A 23827-nucleotide genomic window follows, 5' to 3' on the forward strand; every position below is an offset into this window, starting at 1 on the left:
GTCAACTAGGTCACATATTGTGTAATTCTTTTTAACCTAATCAGAAACATAGAGGCCGCACTACACATTTATTTTTGTGAGTTTGATGAAGAGCAGTATATATTCACGCACTTTAGCAGAAAGTCTCTTAAGTGCTTATTGACTGGAAATCTGATAGCATAAATGTTCCCCTTTTTTTGTCAAATTACTATTTCCAAGGCCAAAAATGTATTTCCAGCATGCTAAAGGTCTTTGTTTTTTTTAATCACATTTCACATCTCATTTTAGCTTACAAAAATGTTTGTAGTTTGTTCAAATTGCCGTTTGTGGTTAAATTCATCTAAAAAGAAGTAAGCTTCTCATTAGTCATCAGCTCTCATCAGAGATATGTTTTCTTATCATAAGAGTAGGTTTAAATAATCGAAATTCTCTTTCCGCGACATTAAAGTACATATTCATCACTTTAGCTTTGTCCACTTAGATATATTAAATAAAGATATTACGTTTTTATCCAATATCAAGCTAACTTCCATCTTGCCAACACATTTTACCTACGCGACTTCCTCCACGTGAGTTGTAGTGTTTACGTAGCCGTAGGTGCATTTGGAGGGAAATATTGTGTAAACGGACATTTGTTTACATGCATTTGGTTAAACGTTTTGACCTCTGAAACCTCACCTAGCCTGTATCTGGAAATTTTAACGGGACGTCGTGTCAAGTTACCAGCGAGAGTGATGGTAAGCTACATGGCCTGTTGATAATAAGTGTTAGCCAAATTAGCCTTCCTTATCTACATCTTATGGAGTTTGCTTTTTGTTAGCTGTCATAAATTGAAACTTTTTTTGGTTGAATTTTAATCCGACATGCTAAATTACATTCCTATCGTTATGTTCCAATAGACACTTAATTTTCTGAACTATAGTGCCTTTTCTTGTAACAGTTAAATAACTCTGGCTACTACAATCTTAACTATTCCACTTAATGTTATTTTTTGGTCCATATAATACAGCTATTTAAACAAAAACCTTATAACCATTGTTTGGAACTTAGTTTTACTAACTTAGGCCTATATTTAAGGAATAGTTCATTCCAATAAAAAAAAGAAATCACATTGTCTGAGCAATGAGCATACTTACAGTATTGTTATTTACATAATTTGTAAGATAAGCATTTCTAAAATGTTTATGAAAAGTTAGTTTGTTATGCTTACAGTTTTGCACATTTACATTACCTGAAAAAAGTATGCCTTTTATTATAAATCCACATAACTCATAGTCAACATTTTAACTGTCGCAATTTCTTCAGCATAGTTCTGGTGGAGGCATACATCTCAAATAAATCATCTGCATGTCTGCATACCTCTGAGTAGGAAAATATATGTTTTTGCATTTGGGGTGGATCAGCCCTTTAAAAATAATTGCCTTTACCCTAAAGGTGCCATAAAGCAGCTATATATCATCGACCCTGCAATCTCTAATACAAGATGCTTCCTGACTGTGCACTAAGGGGGCCCATCTTGCAGGCAGGGAGGCTGTTGGAGCGGGCCTGACCCTGGGCTGGGGTTTGTTGTGGCGCTGCGTCTCTGGAGGGCCCATCTGGAGGTTGAGCTCTGTCTGGGCCCCGCTGCTCTCTAATCACCCTGACACTGCACTTACAGGGCTGACAGCTATGGCGCCAGAGAGAGGGGGAGAGAGATTGCACATGTGACAAGGCCCACCTTGGCTTTCCACTTGTTCCCTCTCAAGATAATCACTTTCTATTGATTTTCTTGGAGCACACAGATCCCTGTTACCTTTCAACCTCTGGTGCTGCTTGTCAAAAATACCTAAGGGCCACTGCATTCAGACCTGTTACCTATTACCTTTCCTCATCCACTTAATAATTCATAATGCATGCGGATGAGAGAAAGAGAATAGTGAAGCTGCAGCAGGCCTCCATTTTGGCGCCAAGATCAATAGTGAAACTTAATCGTAAGCACAAATTTAATCCATCCCCTTTGGAAACAATCAGGGCCAGTATTGAAGTTAGGGTGCAGTTGATACTTCATTCCTTTACAGCTCGTATCAGTGAGCTGAGGCGTCACAGCCTGCACCCTCTGCTACTTACCTAATTAGCTCTAGGAGCCCCTGCATTATTAACAGACCCCCTAAATCATTCAGAGGGGCCCTAATGTGCGTGTGTGTGTGTGTGCAAGGGAACACACAGAGGGGGTACGAAGGATCACGGCGATAATGTCCCTCCCTATTCACGACATGTCAGACGTAATTATTCACCCTGGGAAGACACGGGTCCAGAACACTGGTAATGGCACTCTTCTTATCCCCCCCCCTCCTCCTCCTCCTCCTCCTCCTCCTCCTCCTCCTCCTCCTCCTCCTCCTCCTCCCCCTCCTCCTCCTCCTCCTCGCTCATCCCCTCCCCCCTCTCCCTCTGCTTTTATGACTGACAAGGTGCGAGCTGGATGAGACACACTCTCAAGATAGACAAATAGAGAAGACGATTGGTATTGTTAGACAAGAATGTTCATGTTGCAAAGGTCATGTGTTAATGCGGGCAGATCAGCAGGAATAGATGGATAATGTTTGTTTTTTGTGACCATGGATCTCATTAACGTGAGCAGCTATGTCATTTCGGGGCCTCATTTGGTTATATTACATGTAATGTACTAATTATTTTAGAGGAATATTACTGCGATAATGGGCTGAGTGCCATTTATGCTACTTTAACCACTGCATGACTCACATTTGTGGCAGTAGTGGAGCAATAGAAACGCGTGATGAAAACACTAAATCGAGAAGCAAAATGCAGCTGAATCATGTTCAGCAGAACGCGATTGTTTTCTCTGTTTAGCAGCTGGAAGTGGTTTGGTCCTTTTTTGTCAGCACAGTCAGCAAGACACAAATGAAAAGTCAATATACATCACTTCCTCCCTCTCAGCCAATAGCTGCTATGTAAAGGGGGGGGAGGGGGATATTGTTCTGTATGAGATAATATTTGGCTAGGCTGGTGACCAGGAGCTCTTGCCCTGGTAATTCCACATGTGTTTACTGGAATGTGACTGTTTCCTGAAGCTCTGCTGTAGCTCTGGTATGTGGGTTGAATTCCAAAACATTGCTTCTCCTCTTTGTGGCATAGTTCACTCTCCCACATAGATTTTGTATTTGGGATGAGGTTTATGGCGACTAGGCGATGATGGCTTGTGTGTAACCCTTTAGAGGTCCCCTATTATACTGTTTTTCATCAATATATTATAGGTCTCAGATATGTACAAGAAATGTCTTGAAATACCAAACAGGTCATGAATTGAAGCATGCCATAAACCCCTCTGTTTCAGCCCTGTTCCAAAAGTGCTGATTATATGTCTCTAAATTCAAATGAGAAGCCACTTCCCATGCCCCAGATGTTTGGTTTAAAAAACAAAAAACAATGTTGCTCTTCCTTGGTTGGTTATTGGCTAATGGTTGCACAACCCAAAAAAGCATTGTGACATCACAACGTGCCGTAATCTGTTGAGCTAATATTCAGAAAGGTTTTTATATAAATGGATCGGGACGCCAAGAGAGTGACATACTTTTTATATATAATATCTCTTTACACAGAAGGGAGATTTATTTATGTGTCAAAAACATGAAAAAGTGTATTTCGCATAATATGTGACCTTTAAACTTCTTGCAACATAGGGCTTTAGTAGTATAGGTCGTGTATGTGAAATCTGGAGACTTGCAACACTTTGTCAAAAATAATGCCAAGATTCGGTTTTTGTGACTGCCAGAACAAATAATATATTGCATTTGGTTTATTAGTGCTCAAACAAGATGTATTCATTATGCTCCAGTAGTCTTCCACTGCAGCTTAACATGTAGCCAACACTGTAAACAGGGTATACTGGAAATCATTATTGTGCAATTGCATTTATTATTGCTTTTGGCCTACAGTACATATGCTTTATGTAATTGTGGCTGCTTTTACCACATGCAGCTTTTACTGTTAACCTTATATAGCATTCAACAGGGGACATATGAATGGGAAGTTGCTATTTCATTCATAGTAAATCAGACACATTTGGCATACCAACATAAGCGCTAAGATCCAGCATTGCATTGTGTAAACAAAGGTGTTACAGTACAGCAGTGGACATGCACAACACTAGCATGCTCTGATGTATAACGCTTTACAATTCTGGCAACAGAGGGCTTTATTGGTATTAGTGGTTGTGTTTGAATGTTAACATTTTGATGGAAGGCATTGACAAAACAATTAATTTGCCTAATGCCAGTGTATATACACGTGTGAAAAAGGGGTATTGGTTTTTGGCAAACAAGGATTGTAGAGCACAAGTGACATGTTTCAGCATAACCCTGTCTTGATTTTAAGAAGGGTGTGAGGCTAAGTAGATTAATGGCTTTTTCCTGAAAGCGTAGGATGGGGGAAAAATATGGTGAGACGAACTGTAATGGGGAAAAGAATGAGACAAGATAAAAGTCTCAAGATGTTAGGAGAGTGAGAGTGGGAGAGAAAAACACTCCTTTACATCGTTAATCTGGGCTGCCCCTTCCCCCGCTGTTTCAATTAAGAAAATGACTTTTTAGTTCAATTAAAAATAATTCACGGTTAGCTGAATAAAGTTTATTACACAATCAACGCGACAACGGAGAAAGTGAGAGAGAGAGAGAGAGTAAGTGTACACACACACACACACACACACACACACACACACACACACACACACACACACACACACACACACACACACACACACACACACACACACACACACACACACACACACACACACACACACACACACACACACACACACACACACACACACACACACACACACACACACACACACACACAGGGCTCTTAGCAGGTGCCTGGGCCTCTGATCTGCTGACCTATGCGGGCTTTGGTGAACTGTGGTAGGGGGAGGCAGGATGCTGGTGAGGGGTTGATGCTGGAGGTCGGGGGAGGACGATGTTGTTATGGGATGTTAGGGAGAAATGTGTCATCACACTCTTAGATGGAGGGGCCTCTCTGTCCTCTATCCTTGGCCCCAGGCAGCAGCTTGCATCACAGCGATTAGCTCCCAAACACAGACAATAACACTTGCAGCCACATTTTCATAATCGCCATTATCTCCCCAACCCACCCCCCCAATACAAAACATGGTAGCCACTCATTTCTGGAAGCTTTCGCACGTCTTTTACGCAACGACAGATGAGCTGTCTGCCTATAAACATTTAGAGAAATGAATAGCAAAGCATTTACATTTTCCTATTTTACATTTTCCTACAATAAGGTGTTCTTTGCTTCATCCGTGGTTCATCTTCCTTTGTTCCATCCCTCCTCCTCCTCCTCCTCCTCTCCCTTTTTCTCTTTCTATCCCCCCCCTCTGAAATGATTTAGGTTGCTACAATTATTGGGTAATCTCCACAGTCATTACTCTTAACATCTGCTCTGTCACAATGCAAAAGGCTTTTGTCTCTGCTCTACCACAATTATTCTACTTGCTTACAGTCCATATCCACTGCTCTCTGCATGGCTTTGTATATATGTATCGAGTGGAGCATTATTATGGGATGATTTGCTTATGCTGCTGTTTAAGTGAGATAAAAAAATCTGATTGGAAACGTTAGCCTGAGTTGTAGACTTAGCTCAAAGGCTCTACTTGGGTATATAGAGGTCAAAGGTCAACGGATGATCTTGAGTTAAAAGTCAAAGATCAGCCTTTCAATATTAGATCCTGCAGAGAAGTCAACGCAACTGATATTACTGATAAAATCTTGATTTCCTCTTATGCGTACGCCGTACACCCATTCTTGCACGTATTTCTGTCTGTCTGTCTCGCTGAATAAATAGCAAGCAACCACCAGCAGACAGGCAGTTAAACGGGCTAACCTTTAGCGAGCAGGGAGAGGAACATTCAGAGATTTCCATCAGATTACCCTCTCCAGTTTCCATTGTGTGTATTGGCCCCCTCCGTGGTATTTCTCCCCCCCCCCCCCCCCCCTCCCTTCACGCAGCAAATTGGAACCATTTGGTATTCAGATAACGGCAAACAGCTCAGATCTGCTGGAACAATAAGCAGTATCCAACCAATCGCCCACCTGGACCGAGCTGTGCTAAGACAGTCTTGATAGTCCTCGGTTCTTTCAACACCACTCAATTGCCAGAGAGGGTTTTTTTCTAACAGCTAGCGTTTCTAAAGCCTCCCTTCTGATTGTAGCTTTACCTCCCTCTCTGCTCTCACTGCTGATTGACCTTCAGCCTCTTCACAAATCAGATATCGCTCAAGAGTGCCGTACAAAATGAATCCATTCTAGTGGAGGTCACAACCTGCCAAGTGTTATGGCTTTCAGTCTGTATTGGTTCGTTATGCACTGCAGTAGTTTGTGCATACATTTTGTATGCTTCACCCCAGTGAGAGGAATGTAATGACATGCGTCCAATACTGTGTGATTGAGATGGATGCCCTGTTTTATTATCTGTGTTTTGTATGTATACGTATGTGTGCATTCACTTCCAGAGTGCACATTGTTTGTGACCCTCACTGTATTTGGCCACCAGAGGCCATGCTGGCAAAGGCTGAAATGATGATTAAGGACAGTGGGCCTGGATGGGAAAATGTGGATTAATGAAGCTCAGATAAAATTAATAGCCATGACATCCCACAACAGCACAGCCGCTAAATGAGAATATGTCGTGGGTCCATCGGAGTCTCAGTGCTTGTTTCCCTTTCAAGGTGATGGTGGGAGTGAAGAAGGGAAAAGTTGCCTATCTCAGCTGGCTTATCAAACTTTGCACACTTCTCACAGGAGAGGGATTTAGTTATGGTGCTCCCAGCTCAGTATCCCTAGGAATTACAATCTTAATGAACTGTTTTGTAGTGCCGATGCAGGAGGCAGTGTACCCTTATCTGAAACTAAGGTTATAGCAGAATGCCTGTAGATGGGCATGTCGAGCATCAAACTTAGGTTTTGTCACAGTGAAACAAGTAGTTATAGCTTTTGTTTCATCTGTATGATATCTCACTACCATACATTTAATTGTATCACTTCCTCAATGTAATGTTTTCTCCTACTTGATGACTGGACTATGACACATCTTTCCAACTGTTCTGGAGAGAAATGCCTGCTTAAAGTGGGAATTGTTAAACATTTTGTCATCAGTTGCTGCTTGGTTAGAATTTTTTTATTTACAACCTCTAGTGCAGCAGACCTCTAAGTGAAGATGCAATGATCTCTAGGAAGTGACCATTTCATTGGATGTTTAACTACCCTTACCTATACAGGAAGCAGGACTCGTACAACTTGTTTAAAAAGCCGGGAACTAACAAAAGCGGGTTAAATAGATGATGTCCAACATTGAGGCAGTAGAAGCCAAGACAGGGTGTCCGCGGGGTCTTAAAAAGTATTAAAAGTTGATAAATCAATTTAGCGAAAATTAGGCTATTAAACGGCATTTTCCAACGTATTACATTTTGTAGCTTGTTTTCAATAAGTATATAAATTGTCCAAAGAGGTTGTAGTCTAAAGTGTGCCTGAATGTAATCATTGCGTTATGGCATCCCGTTGGATTTGACGTCATCTGAACAGGACATCGCACGCTCACTGACTGACTGCTGCTTGATAGCGCGCAAAGGTCCGTTTACGCCGGTTGTTAAACAACATCGTTATGGGGAAATGCAAGTTTGCGTCCAAATGGTTGGAAGATAAGGAGGAAGGACAATCAATACTGTATATAGTAAATGTTGCGCCAATGTAACCGGTTAAAACTTGAAGTGGCGATGAGGTCTTCAAATGTATGGAAAGGGTCTTAAAAAAGGTCTTAAAGGTGGGGTAGGTCATTTTGGAAACCAGCTCGAGTGCGCTAGAATTTGAAAATACACAGCCGGAAAAAATCTGCCACTTCCTTACAGAGCCCCTCCTCCAACACACACGAACACGCACATGACCAATGAGGGCACGAGATAAGTTTCTGCACAGATGGAAGGCTGACAGGCAGGTAGGCCATCCAGTTATTTTAGCCGGGCCGGCTAAAATGATTGGTCATGCTTTTTTACAGTACTACGGCTTCCACAGATGACATTTTTTAATGGATTTTTTGTCAAAGCACTTCAGATATTCATTGCTATCGGGATGTTAAGAGCATTCCATGGAATATAACAAAAAGTGTATCTCGAGCCGCTTTCTCAAAATTACCTACCCTACCTTTAAAAGGTATTACATTTGAATTCAGGAATCCTGCATATACCCTGTGTAAGGGTCAAAATCCATCCAAGATCCCACAATGCATCTCACTGATCGCCTCGATACAAGCCCAAGCTGAGCTAACCCAAACAACATCATCAGACCAGGAAAAATTACCTCCGTTGCTAGACATTAAACAACTGTTCACAAGCCGAGCGGTCTTTACCTTAATGAGGAGACTGAACATCATATGTGAAATCAGTTAAGCGCCCTTTAATCATGCCGAAATGTCCAATTACTGCATGTCCTCACCTGGGGTCCCCACTTGGGACTGTGGTGTCTCACAAGCGTTAGCCGCAAAACAGTGTCGCGGTAATGAGCTAACTTCCAATTAAGGATTTTGTAGGGCACAAGTGCACTTTGATGAAGCTTTCTAACGTTCCAAATAAGTACAAGTTGCAAACATTTAATTTTATTTGGTGCAGACACTTCTATTCAATACATGGATTTGATATGTAGCAAATATTGCAAAACATAATGTCGTTACTGCTTGTCTGCAGCGTTTCTGTCTCAGAACGTCAGATGTTTTAAGCAGCAGCTGCAGAGCACAGATTCAACCCCCTGAAGTTTGGCTGTTTGAGGATAACAGTTGCTGGACCGACTTGTCTTCTTTTGATTTCACCACCTGGTTCGTTGTTCGGTTGGTGGTCTTTCACTTATACCTCCTGCGGGCTACAAACACCCTGGCTTGTGTGTGTGTGCTCACACACACACACTCGCACACCTGGACAACTTATTAGCATGTTAAGTCAGGAACCGGAGAATGGTTTAGCTCCAGGTGGTGATCACTCATTAATGTCTGATCGGCTCCGCAGGTAAATGTTTACCTCAGACGGTTAGACATTACTGGAGCCTTGAGGCTAGGATCGGTAAACTTTTGCTGGAAGTGTTTGTAACAGTTTGTAACTTACTGTGATTGTGTAACATATAGAAGACCGTGTTTCTTTAAAAACCGGAAAAAGGGACATCAACAGTGAAGGTTTAATAGTTAAATGTTGCGCAGGGTCATTTTGATGTTGTGTTTTGTTGCTTAATCAAAAATCTGAAAGTTTGCAAAACTGCTGGAAACTACTTGGCTATGTTTTTTTTGTTAAAGTAACAGGCACTATGACAGTACACCACATAGTTTGGTGGAAAAGAGTGATTTAGGGAAAACACAAAAGTGGAGAGGGGGAGGCAGTTCATGGAGTTTAGTCCACAGCATCTCACTTTCTATGAAAACATGGCAATGTGTATTTTCTTTTTTATAGTAAGAAGGGGGGAGGGAGTGAAGGAGAAAGTCAAAGAAGGTTTGAAATTACAGTCGAAATGAATAATAGTCCTCTAAACTGCTTTGCTTTACTCTGATACAGAAGATCCCGTCGAACCTAGCTCAGCTGCTCCAGCAACAACCAACAGTCTGTCCTGTAATGGAGCTACATATTAAAGGCTGATTTAAAGGCACATTGAGTAGGGTTTTCCTTATAATACTGTATGAACTCATCCACAAATATTCTCTTACAATCATCACTTAGGCCAAATAGGGTGAATCTACAGAGATCCTGCCCTCTGCCTGTATTCTCTATTGTCTTTTCCTTTTGCTGTGTCTAGGATGTTTCTGGGCATACATGGCTATAAAAACGAACGACCATGTGCTAGATTGTAAGCATGCAAAACGAAATAACAATACATTAAAAATAGTGCCACATAATACTAATATAGCTATACAAAGCAGACACATGTGGGTTTATCTGGCGGCGAGTAACGTAACCCTCATCGAGCCGGTGAGGAGAGGCTAATTTTTAAAAGTTTTCCCACCGCGATTGACAAATCCTACTCATTGTGCTTTTTGAAATTGATCTATACTTCACTTAAGGTTATGGTACCTCTAACAAGAACGTGTCATGATCGTCTCTCTATAGGCGACCACAAGCGGCCCGAAATCATCCTTTCTCGGCGAAAAACTTCGGTGACGACAGGTAGGTGCCATTTTGTTTGCACCCTTCTCTTAATCTGTTTAAAGACTTTTTCTCATTGTCGGTTTTTTCAAGTGAACTCTTCAAGTTGAACAATGATCCCTCATTATGCCACATCTCCACTCTCTTCTGAAGTATCTGGAGCTGTGACTGAGGTTAATACTCACCCTGGGCTGGGGAAAACTCAGGGAATGAGTGTAACAAGAGAGAGTACACAGCGCTGAAAGGGAAACTGAGATAGTGAGCATTGACAGGATTGAGCTCCCAGGTGGGGTGTCACCCTCAGGGGAGGCAACAGTTGCTGACAAAGGTGTGTGTGTGTGTGTGTGTGTGTGTGTGTGTGTGTGTGTGTGTGTGTGTGTGTGTGTGTGTGTGTGTGTGTGTGTGTGTGTGTGTGTGTGTGTGTGTGTGTGTGTGTGTGTGTGTGTGTGTGTGTGTGTGTGTGTGTGTGTGTGTGTGTGTGTGTGTGTGTGTGTGTGTGTGTGTGTGTGTGTGTGTGTGTGTGTGTGTGTGTGTGTGTGTGTGTGTGTGTGTGTGTGTGTGTGTGTGTGTGTGTGTCTCCATTATTTGGTTATTGCTCATTAGAGGCCTGTGTGGGTCTGGGATGATGACAATTTGACATGCGGAAGCATCCCGGTGACTCCCGCTGTGGTCACTGTTGCAGAAACATTGTGTTAGTCAGATGAGAACATATATTAAAACATATATTAAAGAGCTTAAGTTCCTCCTTATTCACTCTTTCCTATCATTTTAGATCAGAATTTTTTTAATAAAAATGTTGGATGTGTCCGAAATCTAATGAAGAAAGAAAACAACAATGATGGAAAAAGCATATTCTATATATCACATAAACATAACATGCCACATGACACTATACTGAAATCTGTATCCCATATATCCCTAACTATAAAAGTGGTTCCTAAAAATGTTTTTATTTCCAAATAACAGAACAAGCTTTCACTTAACAAAAAGAAAAAAAGTAAAAATGTTCCACTTTGACCAGATTTTGTTTCCCCGCAGCTTTAGTCACGCTGCAAGTGTTGTTGACTTTGCCGCTACCTTCCCATTGTGAAAGGGTGACCTTCCTCTTCTCCCACTCTCTGTTCTGCTCAGCTCCGTACATCTGTGTCTGTTTACCAGCCTGCCTGCGTCTCCCTCAATCTGAACTGATGAGTGCAACTCACAGCTGCTCCTCTCTTGTTTCCCGCTGCTTGGGTTGTGTTGCTATGTGTGTGTATGTGTGTATGTGTGTGTGGTGTCTTTGTGCTCGGCAGTGACAGCGCTGTGCTCCCAAATCAAAGACGAGTGGCTCGCTACCACAACACACCTCTGATCGCAGGAACTAAAAAAGTTTAGATAAAAGGATTTAAACATGGGTTTATATTCTACTTTGATATCTTTGTTTATTTGACATATACTTGCATGGTTACAATCACACAGTATTATTAAAAAGCACACATGCAGTCACTGTGTGTGTGTGTGTGCATATAGATACACAACTAATATCAGCATCCACCTGTGACACCTGCATTCCTCTCTTGCTTGTCCTTCATGCTTTATCTCTGTGTTTTGTAATTTGCTGCTATCTCTTTAGCAGTATGACAGAAATATTGTGGATTTGAGAAACAGTTATTTGTGCAGTTATTTGTGCAAACAGTTAAACTCAATATGCGTTTGCAATAGTCTAGGGCTAGGCTTATGGTCTAGGTTAAAGATGACAATGGACAACAGTGTGACTTCAATCTTAAATCTGCTTAATTTTTAGATGTGTTTGGTATTTGATGCTCACTATTGATGAACTGGTGGAACAGGAAGTGTGTGGTTTCAGGGAGAGCATGGATAGGTGAAGAAGAAAGAGGTTAAGACCTGAATATGTCTTCAGGCGAGTATGGGATACCCTTGAGAGCATGACATCATCAGCACAGGTGTTGTTTGCTGTTGTCCTGAAGTTAGGGCGAGGGGGCCTTTGCTTTTTCTGACTGCCTCAACCTGTCGGACCGGTTCTAGACCCTCAGGACCATTTCTCACCTCAGGTGGCAGCTGAGTGGGAAAGTGGTGAGATTGTAATCTGATGAATGAAGAAATGAGGGTGAGTCATCATACAGTATGCTACACAACAGGAATTCCCACTATTGTTTTTCTGATCTATTCATTGTATTTATTTATGTCTTTAATATAAATGTATATTTTTTTCCATTTAAATCAACTATGGAGGATGAATATATTTTGAATAATTTTATATTTTACTTTTTCTTAAACAAATGCTCATTCCTTTTAAAAAAATATTTCTTAGCAAAATTGCCACATTGTCATGATTTCATGCTAATCCTTGTCTTATGTTTTAACAACTGAAAGTCTTTGGGCCAGCATTTCTGTTTGTTGACCGAAAAATGTACCTTTTTTATTATTAGTTTAAATAATAACAACATGTAAATAATGGGTAGGTTAATACATGTTCACAATCCCAGAATAGGCAAGGGACATGAATATAATGAGCCTCAGGGAAAATGTGCTTCAATGCTACTCCCTTATTAAATGGTAGAAGGAGCTGTTGGGTTTCCCTGTCTGTATCTCTGTCAAAGCTTTAGCATAAACTCCACAGTTGCTATTGTAAGTACATATACATTTGCATTCCTACATACATCCAAACACACTTCAGGGGGCCTCTGGCTCTTGTGGAAGTTTTCTAAATCTCCTAAAAATATTCCTGTGGAAACACTTTCCCTTTCAGGTATAACTCGTCTGTGTGTGGTATTGCCTGTGGGTGCTGGTGAAATGTTTCTTTGGTAATTCATTTGCAATTAGGAAATGTAAATCAGACAGGTGCTGCTGGCATCTATCAGAGTCTGTATTTGTTTTACCTAAGGCATGTCAGATCCTCCCTTTGTACACACACACACACACACACACACACACACACACACACACACACACACACACACACACACACACACACACACACACACACACACACACACACACACACACACACACACACACACACACACACACACACACACACACACACACACACACACACACACACACACACACACACACACACAGCAAGGTCACCTCCACTTATAGCTTATGGTCTTTCTGTGCAAGACTTCAGAAGTGCTGTATTAAAAGAGTAGCAAACTTTTTACTCAGAAGAAGGAATACCGAGTCTGCCTTGTTTCTGACTGACATATGTTCGCTGTGTGTGAGAGAAGAACTGGGATCAACACTCTCTGCACATAAGGAGAGGTACAGCTGCTAGATTGCATTGCTTAGTTTGTGTGTGTGAAGTGAGGAGAAGTGTGGGTGTAGGGGTGGGCACACAGGGATGCACACTTTTCGTGAGTGTGGTTGTGCGGCGGTGGCGTGTCTGTGTGTGTGTGTGTGTGTGTGTGTGAGAGGCAAGTGACTTCACACAGGCGTAATAGTAATGAAGCGTGCCAGAGCGAGGAGAGTGGAAGTTGAGTGTCAAACTGGTGAAGAGGAAGGAAGAATCTGCAACATTTGGTTTCCAGTATGTCACGTTTCCACCGCACTTGAATCACCTTTTATTAATGCCAAATATTGAGCAAGAGAGATAACTGCTTGTTTACAAAGACTGACCAGTACCACAAATGTGCAATTTTTATATTTGGACTGCGGACAAGTAACTTTTAAAAGACAGTTTTTAAATATTCAGATGCCCTCCCACACGCGAAGGCACACACTGTCCATATTAATACACACATACACACAATGTTTTATACCACTGGCAACTGCCTTATTCCCACCAGCTGTCTGAATGCATAAAACCCAGGCTTGTTGTTAAGTCTGGGGCTTAAAAGCATTGCCAAAAAGAAAGCTGGGCAGGAATAACGGCATTAATTCTGTGATTTGAGCCTCAGCATTTAAAAGTGCTTAAAACTAGCAGCTGGTGTCAACAAGGTAATAAAAGCAGGCACAAGGGATCACTCTGCCAGGCTCGTGTTGGGCAGCAGGACGTCCATGTTAGTTTAAACGGTAGTGATGCGGGAAGAGAGGAGACACTGGCACGGGCCACAACCTGCCATGCTGCCAGAGAAAGAGAGAGGGCAGTTAGGGTAATGTGCTATAGTAATTTGTAGTTTATCAGCTCGTGTCATAGAAATATAACATATAATAGATTGATGCTGGCGCGTCACACCCTCCGTGTTTCATTTCCTGTGTTGTGTCTCCCGCTCAAGCTGTTTCTCAAATGGCTTGAGAGAACTCTGCCAGTGACATCACTCTCACTACTCCCTCCCTCCCTCCCTCTCAGGTGAAAGGTATCATTTTCCATAGCTCCTGCCAAGTCAGGAGTTAGAAAACTTTAATTTCCCTGGCTCCGGAGACAGCGCCAGAGGTTTGATGTCCATTACCAAAACCCTGAAATAAGAGTTGACGTGGACTTGGATTGAGCTAAGCACTCTGTGGCAACATTAGCTAACCTCAGAACCTCTGTATCATCTTTCTTACTGTCTCTCCGCCTCTTCATTACTTCCTCCCTCCCTCTTTGCTCTCACTTTCGCTCCTTTGTTGTCCTTCTTTGCTGAGGGCAAGGTTGAGATTCCTGTTAAAGAAAAGTCAAGACTCGGCTGGACCCGGGCCACAAAGTGCATTATGGTCCTCCCCCTCCCTGCTACCCATTAACTTGTCCTTCATGATGTGGCAGCGGCTTGTAAATGCCTCGGCACTTCAGCACTCGAGCTCCTCTGCTCTTAAATCTACACGCCAGGGTCTGTAAAACATCTCGACTGTCCTCACCACTTTGCCCTGTTGCAAATCCCTTTGAAAGTGACACTCCACCTATGAGTGAGCAGAAACCCTAACAGTACAACTACCACTAAGACATTGTCTATATTGGTAGTTTGTTTGCACACATGGGTTCAGATAAGTGTATTGGGTAACCTGAAGAATAAGGGGATATGAAATACAAAAATATAAAAAATGTATAATTTTTGACTTGAATGTTTATTTTCAATCAACTAACAAATTGTGTTTATGTAGCACCTTTCAAAAAAATGAAATGTGCTCTTAAAAAATATAGGATATTAAAAGGTTAATAAAATAAAACAAGTTTAATACAAATAAGTAAATACATTCTATGATCATAGAATAATTATAAATAATAAAAACATAACATTCTTAAACCTTATAATTATCCTCAGATCTTCTGGAAATAATTATGTTCCAGCAGCTATAAGCGGCAGTAATACAACTTGCATCTATATCATGTGAAATGTTTTGCATGTAGACATTGCTTCATTTAAAGAGGCAACAACCTAAACAGATAGAGACACACTAATATGTTTGTTTGAGTTCACTGTATACATTTTTACTAAATAGAGGAGATGTTTTATGAAATGTACACAGAGCTGTCTGTCAAAGTGTAGGACAAGTGCAAGGTGTCCTGAAGGTTAATGGCTCAGGAAACGCTGAGCGATTTGAACACCATATGGATAGGCTCATCATCTACAAGCTGTTCAAGGTTGAACCCATCCAGAACACTGTAGGATCGAGATAATAGTCTTCTTCGCCCAACTGTTGTTAAGCTACCAATCTCCTGTCAGAGGAACCGATGGGCGTTAGGACCCGAGACCCCGAAGAACTTTCTTTCTCTTTGCTCAGGCTTTGACTGATTTTCTCTCAGGTACACAATACACAGGTGTTGGTGACACACCTCACTTTCTTCCATTCTTCCCTCTCCTTTCACGCCACCATATTCTTCGTCATTCCTATTTCTCTTCTCTCCATTTCACTCCTCAGCCATACACATCCGTCGGAGAGTGGCTCGCCCTCAGAGCCATCTGTTTCCAGGCAGCCTGTGAGCATTGCTGAAATATGTAGGGCCTAATTAATTCAACCAAATTGTTTTAGAATAGATTAATACAATAATGGCAGCGCATGAAAGGTTATTTCAAGTACACCACTCAGCTAATCTCATCAAAGGGTACATTTCACTGCTCTGCGCTCTGTGAACACCCACTGCCATATAATATAGATCCTCATATAGGGAAACCAGTCTATATGTAGCGGAAAGCCTCTCAGTGTGGGGTCTGAATTCTCAATCAATAATGGAAAGGTAATTATTAGAGAGAGGGCTGATTGATACTGAAGACGACGACATGAAAACAGTTTACAATGTTACAGAAAATCAGGGTCTTCACAGAATTTATTTAGAATGGGTGTCAATTTGACTATCACAAACCTCTACTATACACATTTAAGTCATTATTTTCACAGTGGAATAATGGTGTGGCAGAGAACTACCCTTAAAATTATAATGAAAGCCCTCCAGATGTATTAAATCCTATTCTAATATCAGTACGGTCATTAATCCAGGCACGGTGTCCTAGCAACAGAGGAAAGATGATAATGCCTGATTTTAACCTGTATCTGATAATTGGGTTGTTTTGGCTGTAAAATGTGCTGCCTTTAGAATATTAAAATCCCTTATCCTGCCTCCAATAAATAAATCATTTAAGTTTTTCTTTTCTCTTTTCTAGAACTTATTTCTTTGTTTCGAGGCATTTAAGTTCAACATGACTAACTCTTAGTAATTGTAAAGCCTTGGGTGTCAAAGCTTGTTTTTGAACCAGGAACCCTGTTACTTTCCGATGGCTTCGCTGATCCTGCCAATCTTTTCAGCTCATACATTACAGAAGATGGATCTCTGATGGTCTTTCCTTTGATGGTTGTTAAGCAGAACAGCTGGCGATGCTTTAAATCCTGTGACCTCTAAAAACAAAACAATAGTCGCTCACTTGAAAGCACTTTATAAATGATACGACAGTCAAGTCATTATAAAGGGTGTCATTTGAAAGCACTTGGAATCCATTTTGAGAGCGTGTTTTCTTGATGTATTATTAGTTTTTGTTGTTTGCGACTGTCTATTGATCTCTGAAGGAGGAATGTGACCTTCTGGGTGAAAAATGTCTTGTTTGTTAAACTTCACACCCTGCTGGTCGTGTACTTTTTTTGAAAAAGTGTTTTTTTGGTCGGAAAGGTTTTGCAGGGAACATTAATAATATTTTAAGGTCATAGTGGTCACTAGTGCTGCAGTGGATTGTCCGTGATGTGTCCGGCATGCTGGCACAGGCTCCCTGTTGGCACGTAGGGGGATTAATCACTTACTAAATAAATAAATCAAGCCAACACCTTTTTTTAAAGAGAAAGTGTCACATCTTTTAAACAGTGGGGGTCTCATTTCCAAATGAAGCGTTTCACATACTACTCCTTTGAGATGGAGAGGCTGTGCCATCAGTCACCTGGACTAACCTCTGTAGGGAACGATACAGACAGGCAGAAGTCACAGAGCTGTTGTTCATCAAGATTAATACCAGCGCACCGTCCTCCCCGGAGATGCCAACTAACAGATTCCCTACTTGACTTCCAGAGCCGGCTCCTATAGACGTCTCTGGTTCATTAACACGAGTATTATGGCTCAACTACTTGCAATTAGGAATGCGTTTTAAGACCGAGCTATGCACTGACACTTACACCAGCGTGTGCACATGTCTGGGTACACACTCACCCTTACACCGACACCTATACACACACAAACACGCACACGGTGGCACAGTGTCGGGTGCATTTTTTAAGAGGAGGAATATGATAATGAACCTGGCTTGATAGAGTAATTAACTGGGCTAAATGGAAATCCCACGAGGTTCAGTGATAGTTAGCAGATGTTCTCTGAAATACATTAAAGACCAAACGTCTTGTGAAGCAGGAGAAAGGGAGAGAGTAAAAGGGGGAACATATTGCCACTGGAGATAAAGTTTGAGGTTTTTTCAAACAAGGAGTAGGATTTGAGGTCTGGATTTTATGGTGGGAGTCTTTTATTTGGAAATATTGTTGAAGGTGGGGATTAATCAGCTGATCAGAGTCATGTGGTTTACAGGATTAATTGGCATTAAAAGAGAACAACCTCGAGCAAGCTTTGTTTTAAAGAGAGAGCTTTTACAACCACGAGGAATGTCTGGTAAAGCGGTTAGTTAAATTTGCTTTTGATTATGTCAACGAAGCAGCATGTTTAGGGTTAGGAACAAGCCTATAAATGGGACCCAATAAATCCAGCACTGGAAATGTTTGTTATTTAATAAAGCCCGTAAAATACCAATATGGTTCTCTGATAGATTCACTGTTTCCAGTGGCACTGATGTGAAATTGGGGAGTGGTTAAATGAATGTGTCCCATCTTCCCACTGATCAATGTGGCAATTTAGATTTTGCATTTTAATTCAGCAATTTCAAGAAGTTAAATGCAATTAATTTTAGGTTGTTGGAAATTATGTTATCCTATTGATACATTGTTTTAAAGGAAGTTCCTTAATCCTGAAATAATAGTTACAATTAGTTTGAAGAAGCAGAAACAAGGAGGAAATGAAAAAATACTTATTTTAGCCACATAATGTCCACTTTTTCAGTCTTAATAATTGTAGTGGACAAGTTTAATCTATAGCTGGGCCGTTAAATACAGAAATATCAGTTTCTCCAGCAAAGGCGGTGAAGTTGCACTCGGCAGCTAACTAGCTTGCTAAGTCACACTGAGAAGAGCCATCTGCTTCCCTGTCTGAACTTTAGAACAAAGACGCCAGGCTGTCAAAGTTTCCCTCAAACAGAGAAATGCACCCTGACTCAATCACAAGCAGACGCATACAGGCAGACCGCCATGGACGCATATACATACACAGTCACACACGTGCACACACAAACAGACACTCCACCCACATATGCACACTCTCAATTTGGCCTTGTTTCCTTCTGTTCTGGAGTGTAATGGACTTTCCCGAACGGATGTCATTTTGGATATTTCCTCTTTTTGCAAACTCGGAAATAGTTAAATTTGGCATTTGATTACACAAAGTGTGTTTGTGCTTGTGGAGAGGAACACCTATTGAGTTTATCACTGAATTTATCCTAATCGCTCCATGTGGTCAGTAGGTGTAAAGCAGCTGCAGGAAGTGTACACTTCCTGTTTACCCCGCCTCACCCCACCCACTCACCGGTTACAGCCGGCCATGTGCTCCTGCACGGACCCAATCCATTACTAATGGACCGGCACTGGATACAAACCTAGGGCAGACTAAACACCCGATTATACACATTAAAACTTTTACCCTAAACCTGATCTGTCTCTGATTTGCTCATATAAGCTGATGCTCATTCTCTATGGTCTACACCCCAGATAATTGTGGGCGATCTTGAACTTCAAGTGACCTCACACCTTAATGTATTGATCAATCATTGCTCCATTTACGCCGCCTCCGCTTCTTTCTAATCTAATCTTTTGTTTTCTCTTTCCGACTCCTGCCTGCAAATCCACACTATCGCACTAAAGTGAAAAAACCTGGAAAACCTTTTAGCAAGTCCTATTTTGACATACATAATGCTTTCCAGAGGAGTACACTTGGCTCCTTTGCCAAGCTAATCTGTTTACATTAAGTGTGAAGAATGCCTGAGCATGAACCTTCCTGCCCTAACACGAGTGGACAGCTGATATCAAACTTTAACACCTGGCCTGTTGCTGTGTTTTCACAAAGCGTAGCAGAGTGAATTATTTGCTAGGACGGTAACTGTCCATAACTTGACATGAAGAAATATTACTGACACATTGACACTTTGCTATCTTTAACACGTCAGATGTAAACCAGAAGTCCCTGAGTTACAGTTGTGGTCGTATCTATCATAAACAGTGCAGTGTAAGCGTTACTGTTTACAGTTCTGCGTGCAGACGTGCAACATTGCACCAGCAAGCTGCTGTGCAGTCTTCCTCTCTACTGATGTGGAAGTTGATATATTGCACTTCCCTCTCTGATGGTAGATCCTATTGGCTAGTACTCTCTGATCACTTGGAGCACAACACAGAAGGAAGTTCTAAATCATGCAGCTAGATCTGGAGTTTTTTTATAACCTGAAAAAGATCCAATTAAGATTGAAAAGCTATCTGTAGAAAGGCTGTATGTGGAGCGTTGCAGTGTTGGGGACAACTTTGCTGCACTCAGCTATCTGAGCCTGTCATGAACACAGACTTCTGAGTCCAGCTCATAAACATAGTGAGTGAGGTAAGCAAGGAATTAAAAGTTGGATCTCTGGGGAGCCGGTGGTCCCAAAACCAATGGACATGTTTTATTATTCTAACAACCACTGCATCCTCAGAAGAGAGCCTATTACTTGTGTATAAAAGTCGGTGGTTGGTTATAGTCCATAGAAACGGTCTTTCTATTCTTTACACATAGTTCACATGTCCAAATTCACAAGTGTCTTCAACATGGCATACAGTGGTTAGAGCTACAATAGATTTGTCAGTGTGTGAGCACCCTTTGCTGCCATGGTAACCTCTTTAATAGTCCACAGAGTATGTGCGTGACATCTGCCATGGTGTGCTTGGCTTGTTTGATTATTGAAAGCCAGGGCAAAGGCTCATTGATTAAAACCAAAAATGTTCCTCTAACAACATTTGCTGTATCTCCTCGTCCCTACAAAAATGATGGACTATATAATTGTGTTTTGTACAGTATGGAGGTTAAAAACCTTTGCAGTCACAACGTATTCTCATTTTTTATAGTCAAGATTCACCACATACTTAGTAGTCAGAAAGTCATTAGAGTTTAGTTGAGAGCTTGGAGATATTCAGATTCAAAAGCTTGTCAGAAGTGTTTCGCAACATATTCCAAATGAATGTGACTATATCTACACCCAAGTTGCTATTCCTCCCACTAAGCTCAAAGGTCATCTCAGTCACAGCACTTGAGTTAATCTGTGCAACATTCCCAAGAAGACAAAATCACTCCACGCTGGTTAACCATTACCACACTCAATGAATCATTGTTAGAGAACTATATGAGAATTTCTTGATGCCAATCGCCTCCTTCCCTCCTCTGCTTCTTTCCTCATGCCACTGGTTTTACTTCATCCCATCCTTGTTGACACCCGCTGGCCGCATGGCGACACAGCCTGCCTTTCATGTGCTCCCCTGTCGGCGTGGAAACACCGGTGTCGCAGGATCCCCGAAGCTCCATCTGCCACCTCTCAGCAGATGATAAAGTTAGCGTCTCTGCTTTGCCTCCTCCCCTTGGATGTGGACACACATGGAGACACACCTACACAAACACATACAGCACACACAGTATGTGTCAGGTATAAGCATAACTGTGTGTGTGTGTGTGTGTGTGTGTGTGTGTGTGTGTGTGTGTGTGTGTGTGTGTGTGTGTGTGTGTGTGTGTGTGTGTGTGTGTGTGTGTGTGTGTGTGTGTGTGTGTGTGTGTGTGTGTGTGTGTGTGTGTGTGTGTGTGTGTGTGTGTGTGTGTGTGTGTGTGTGTGAATGACCACCTGACAGCTTTTGAACTCCACAGAGGTGAAGGGTGATGAGAAATGGACACAGACTGAAAAAAGGACTCAATTTACCCCTAAAAAAAATAATCAAAGAGAAATTTTACTAAATTAATTAGATAAAAAGTTGCCTAAAACCAACCCGAGTGATTTATGACATTTAAATGTCATAGTTTCAGGAGCTGCTATAATGTTCTCCTTTACATAAAGCATTGAAGGCAATTAGTAGATGGATAAATGTGGCAGAGAGATGAGAAGATCCACTCTGAAACTATAACTTCTTTTTTTATTGCAGTTTAGCATAAACTTTCTTTGGTTTCAGCAGCAATTAGAGCCTGAAAGACATTAAATGAAACTGACAGTGGTTCACTGAACACATCTCTTCCTGTGCGCTTCCTAAGCGTGGTTTCTTTATCAAGATAGTGTGACGATTGAATTCTGTCGCTGCATGATTTAAGTGTATGACATTTTTTGTTCTGCTCCGTTTTACCTGCTTCCAGGTGTAAATGATAAAGATGATTTTAATTTTAGAGCTAACATCATACAGAGAATCGGTTGTGAAGGATCAGATCCGGTTGAGTAAGAAATTAAAGTTATCGCCTGTCACTCAACAGATTTAGTTGAAATTGGCAGCTTTATCAGAGTACATCTAGCATAGATTAATGTAATCAGATTATACTTTAAATGCATTTCCCTGCCGAAATACCCCCAAACTAATCTATAATGACGGCTTTAGCCCAAAACTAAAACAAGCCAAAGTGTCTAATGGAGTCATCAGCCCACTCAGATTATAATCATGTGTTTGGGCTAGCTACCTCTGTGTTCCATGCTCCTGCACACACACACAAACACACACACACACGCATGCATATCCCTCAGATTCCTAACTACAAGGAGCAAAGAAGCGTCAGGAGATGTTTAATTAAGACAACAGATCAATTAACAGCTCAATTAGCCTGGCTAATTAGGGGCTCAGTTGGAACAAAAGCTCGCTCTCCACTGCTCTCCTCCTCCATCGGTATCTCTCTCTCTTTCTCACACACACACACACACACACACACACACACACACACACACACACACACACACACACACACACACACACACACACACACACACACACACACACACACACACACACACACACACACCCTCTCACAGGGTTTGAGCAGGACACAGTTGTCGCTAAAAACCTTGCTATAGAGCACATAATCCTACTTAATCGTCAGTCCAGATTTTGGCTGGAATTTGCCTGGAAGGGGGGATAGGAGCCGTAATTCTCTCTCCTTCTCAGTTTTATCTTGGAATCCAGGACACTAGTGATCTCAGAGGACTAATTGAAGTTACAACAGCCTGGAGGTTTGGGCGCATTTAAGTTAACCTGGCTTGTATTTGACAGTATGCATTACATCATTCTAATGTGATCATACGCAGTATTTGAATATATGCATGCACATTTATAACTCACAGTTAATTTAACCTGCACAATTTTCTCTTCCTTGGTACAGGAAGTGTGTGTGTGTGTGTGTGTGTGTGTGTGTGTGTGTGTGTGTGTGTGTGTGTGTGTGTGTGTGTGTGTGTGTGTGTGTGTGTGTGTGTGTGTGTGTGTGTGTGTGTGTGTGTGTGTGTGTGTGTGTGTGTGTGTGTGTGTGTGTGTGTGTGTGTGTGTGTGTGTGTGTGTGTGTGTGTGTGTGTGTGTGTGTGTGTGTGTGAGCAATGCTGCCAGGTGTACCTGAGCTTCTTGTGTGTATTGAGTCTTTTGGGATGCGTGGTGGGGACAGTGCTGACGTCTACATGTATTTGGCAGAAGCTCACGCTCTGGACCCCCCTGCCCAGTCAATTAGGAAGCCTGTGCTGGTTGGTACACAGCCCCTTTAGTGTGTGTCTGTGTGAGAGAGACAGAAGGTAGTTTTTTTTTTTTTAAATGCTGCATAATTTCCAAAATACTACTATTAAGTCAGCAGAAAAATAAGTGTTTCCATGATCTACTTACAGTATAGAGCTTTAAAGCACTTGAAGTGTGAACAAATAAGTTCTAGTGCTCCCCTAATTCAAGTGTTGGCATGTGTATTGATCTTTGACAATGAGCCAGTTGTTCTCAGAGTGAAAATACAGCAACTAACAGTCGAGCCATTCATCTTGACTTTATTGTTAATGTCGTAGTTGGCTAGTGGTGGAGTTAGCTGCAGGTGGTGTTGCCAATGCTAACGTTATAACATTAGGCTCTTTAATGATGCAAGTGTCGCTAAATGTAGCTCCAGGCCTGCATAACATGATGACGAATTTTACCTTTGTTATTGATTCATGATCTGCA

The 23827-nt window shown here is 41.6% G+C and overlaps 1 long non-coding RNA gene across 1 annotated transcript in view; it reads left to right on the forward strand.

The window, feature by feature from the left end:
- Positions 1 to 573: 573 nt before the first annotated feature.
- The window catches only part of LOC307047257, a 92216-nt gene continuing 68962 nt past the window's right edge, over positions 574 to 23827 (forward strand). The window contains exons 1-2 of the long non-coding RNA XR_013810380.1: positions 574 to 716; positions 10130 to 10186. This is a non-coding gene — a long non-coding RNA (uncharacterized lncRNA). The remainder of the gene's footprint in view (positions 717 to 10129; positions 10187 to 23827) is intronic.

Source organism: Notothenia rossii, assembly GCF_949606895.1.
Source record: "Notothenia rossii genome assembly, chromosome: 7".
Classification (NCBI taxonomy): Eukaryota; Metazoa; Chordata; class Actinopteri; order Perciformes; family Nototheniidae; genus Notothenia; species Notothenia rossii.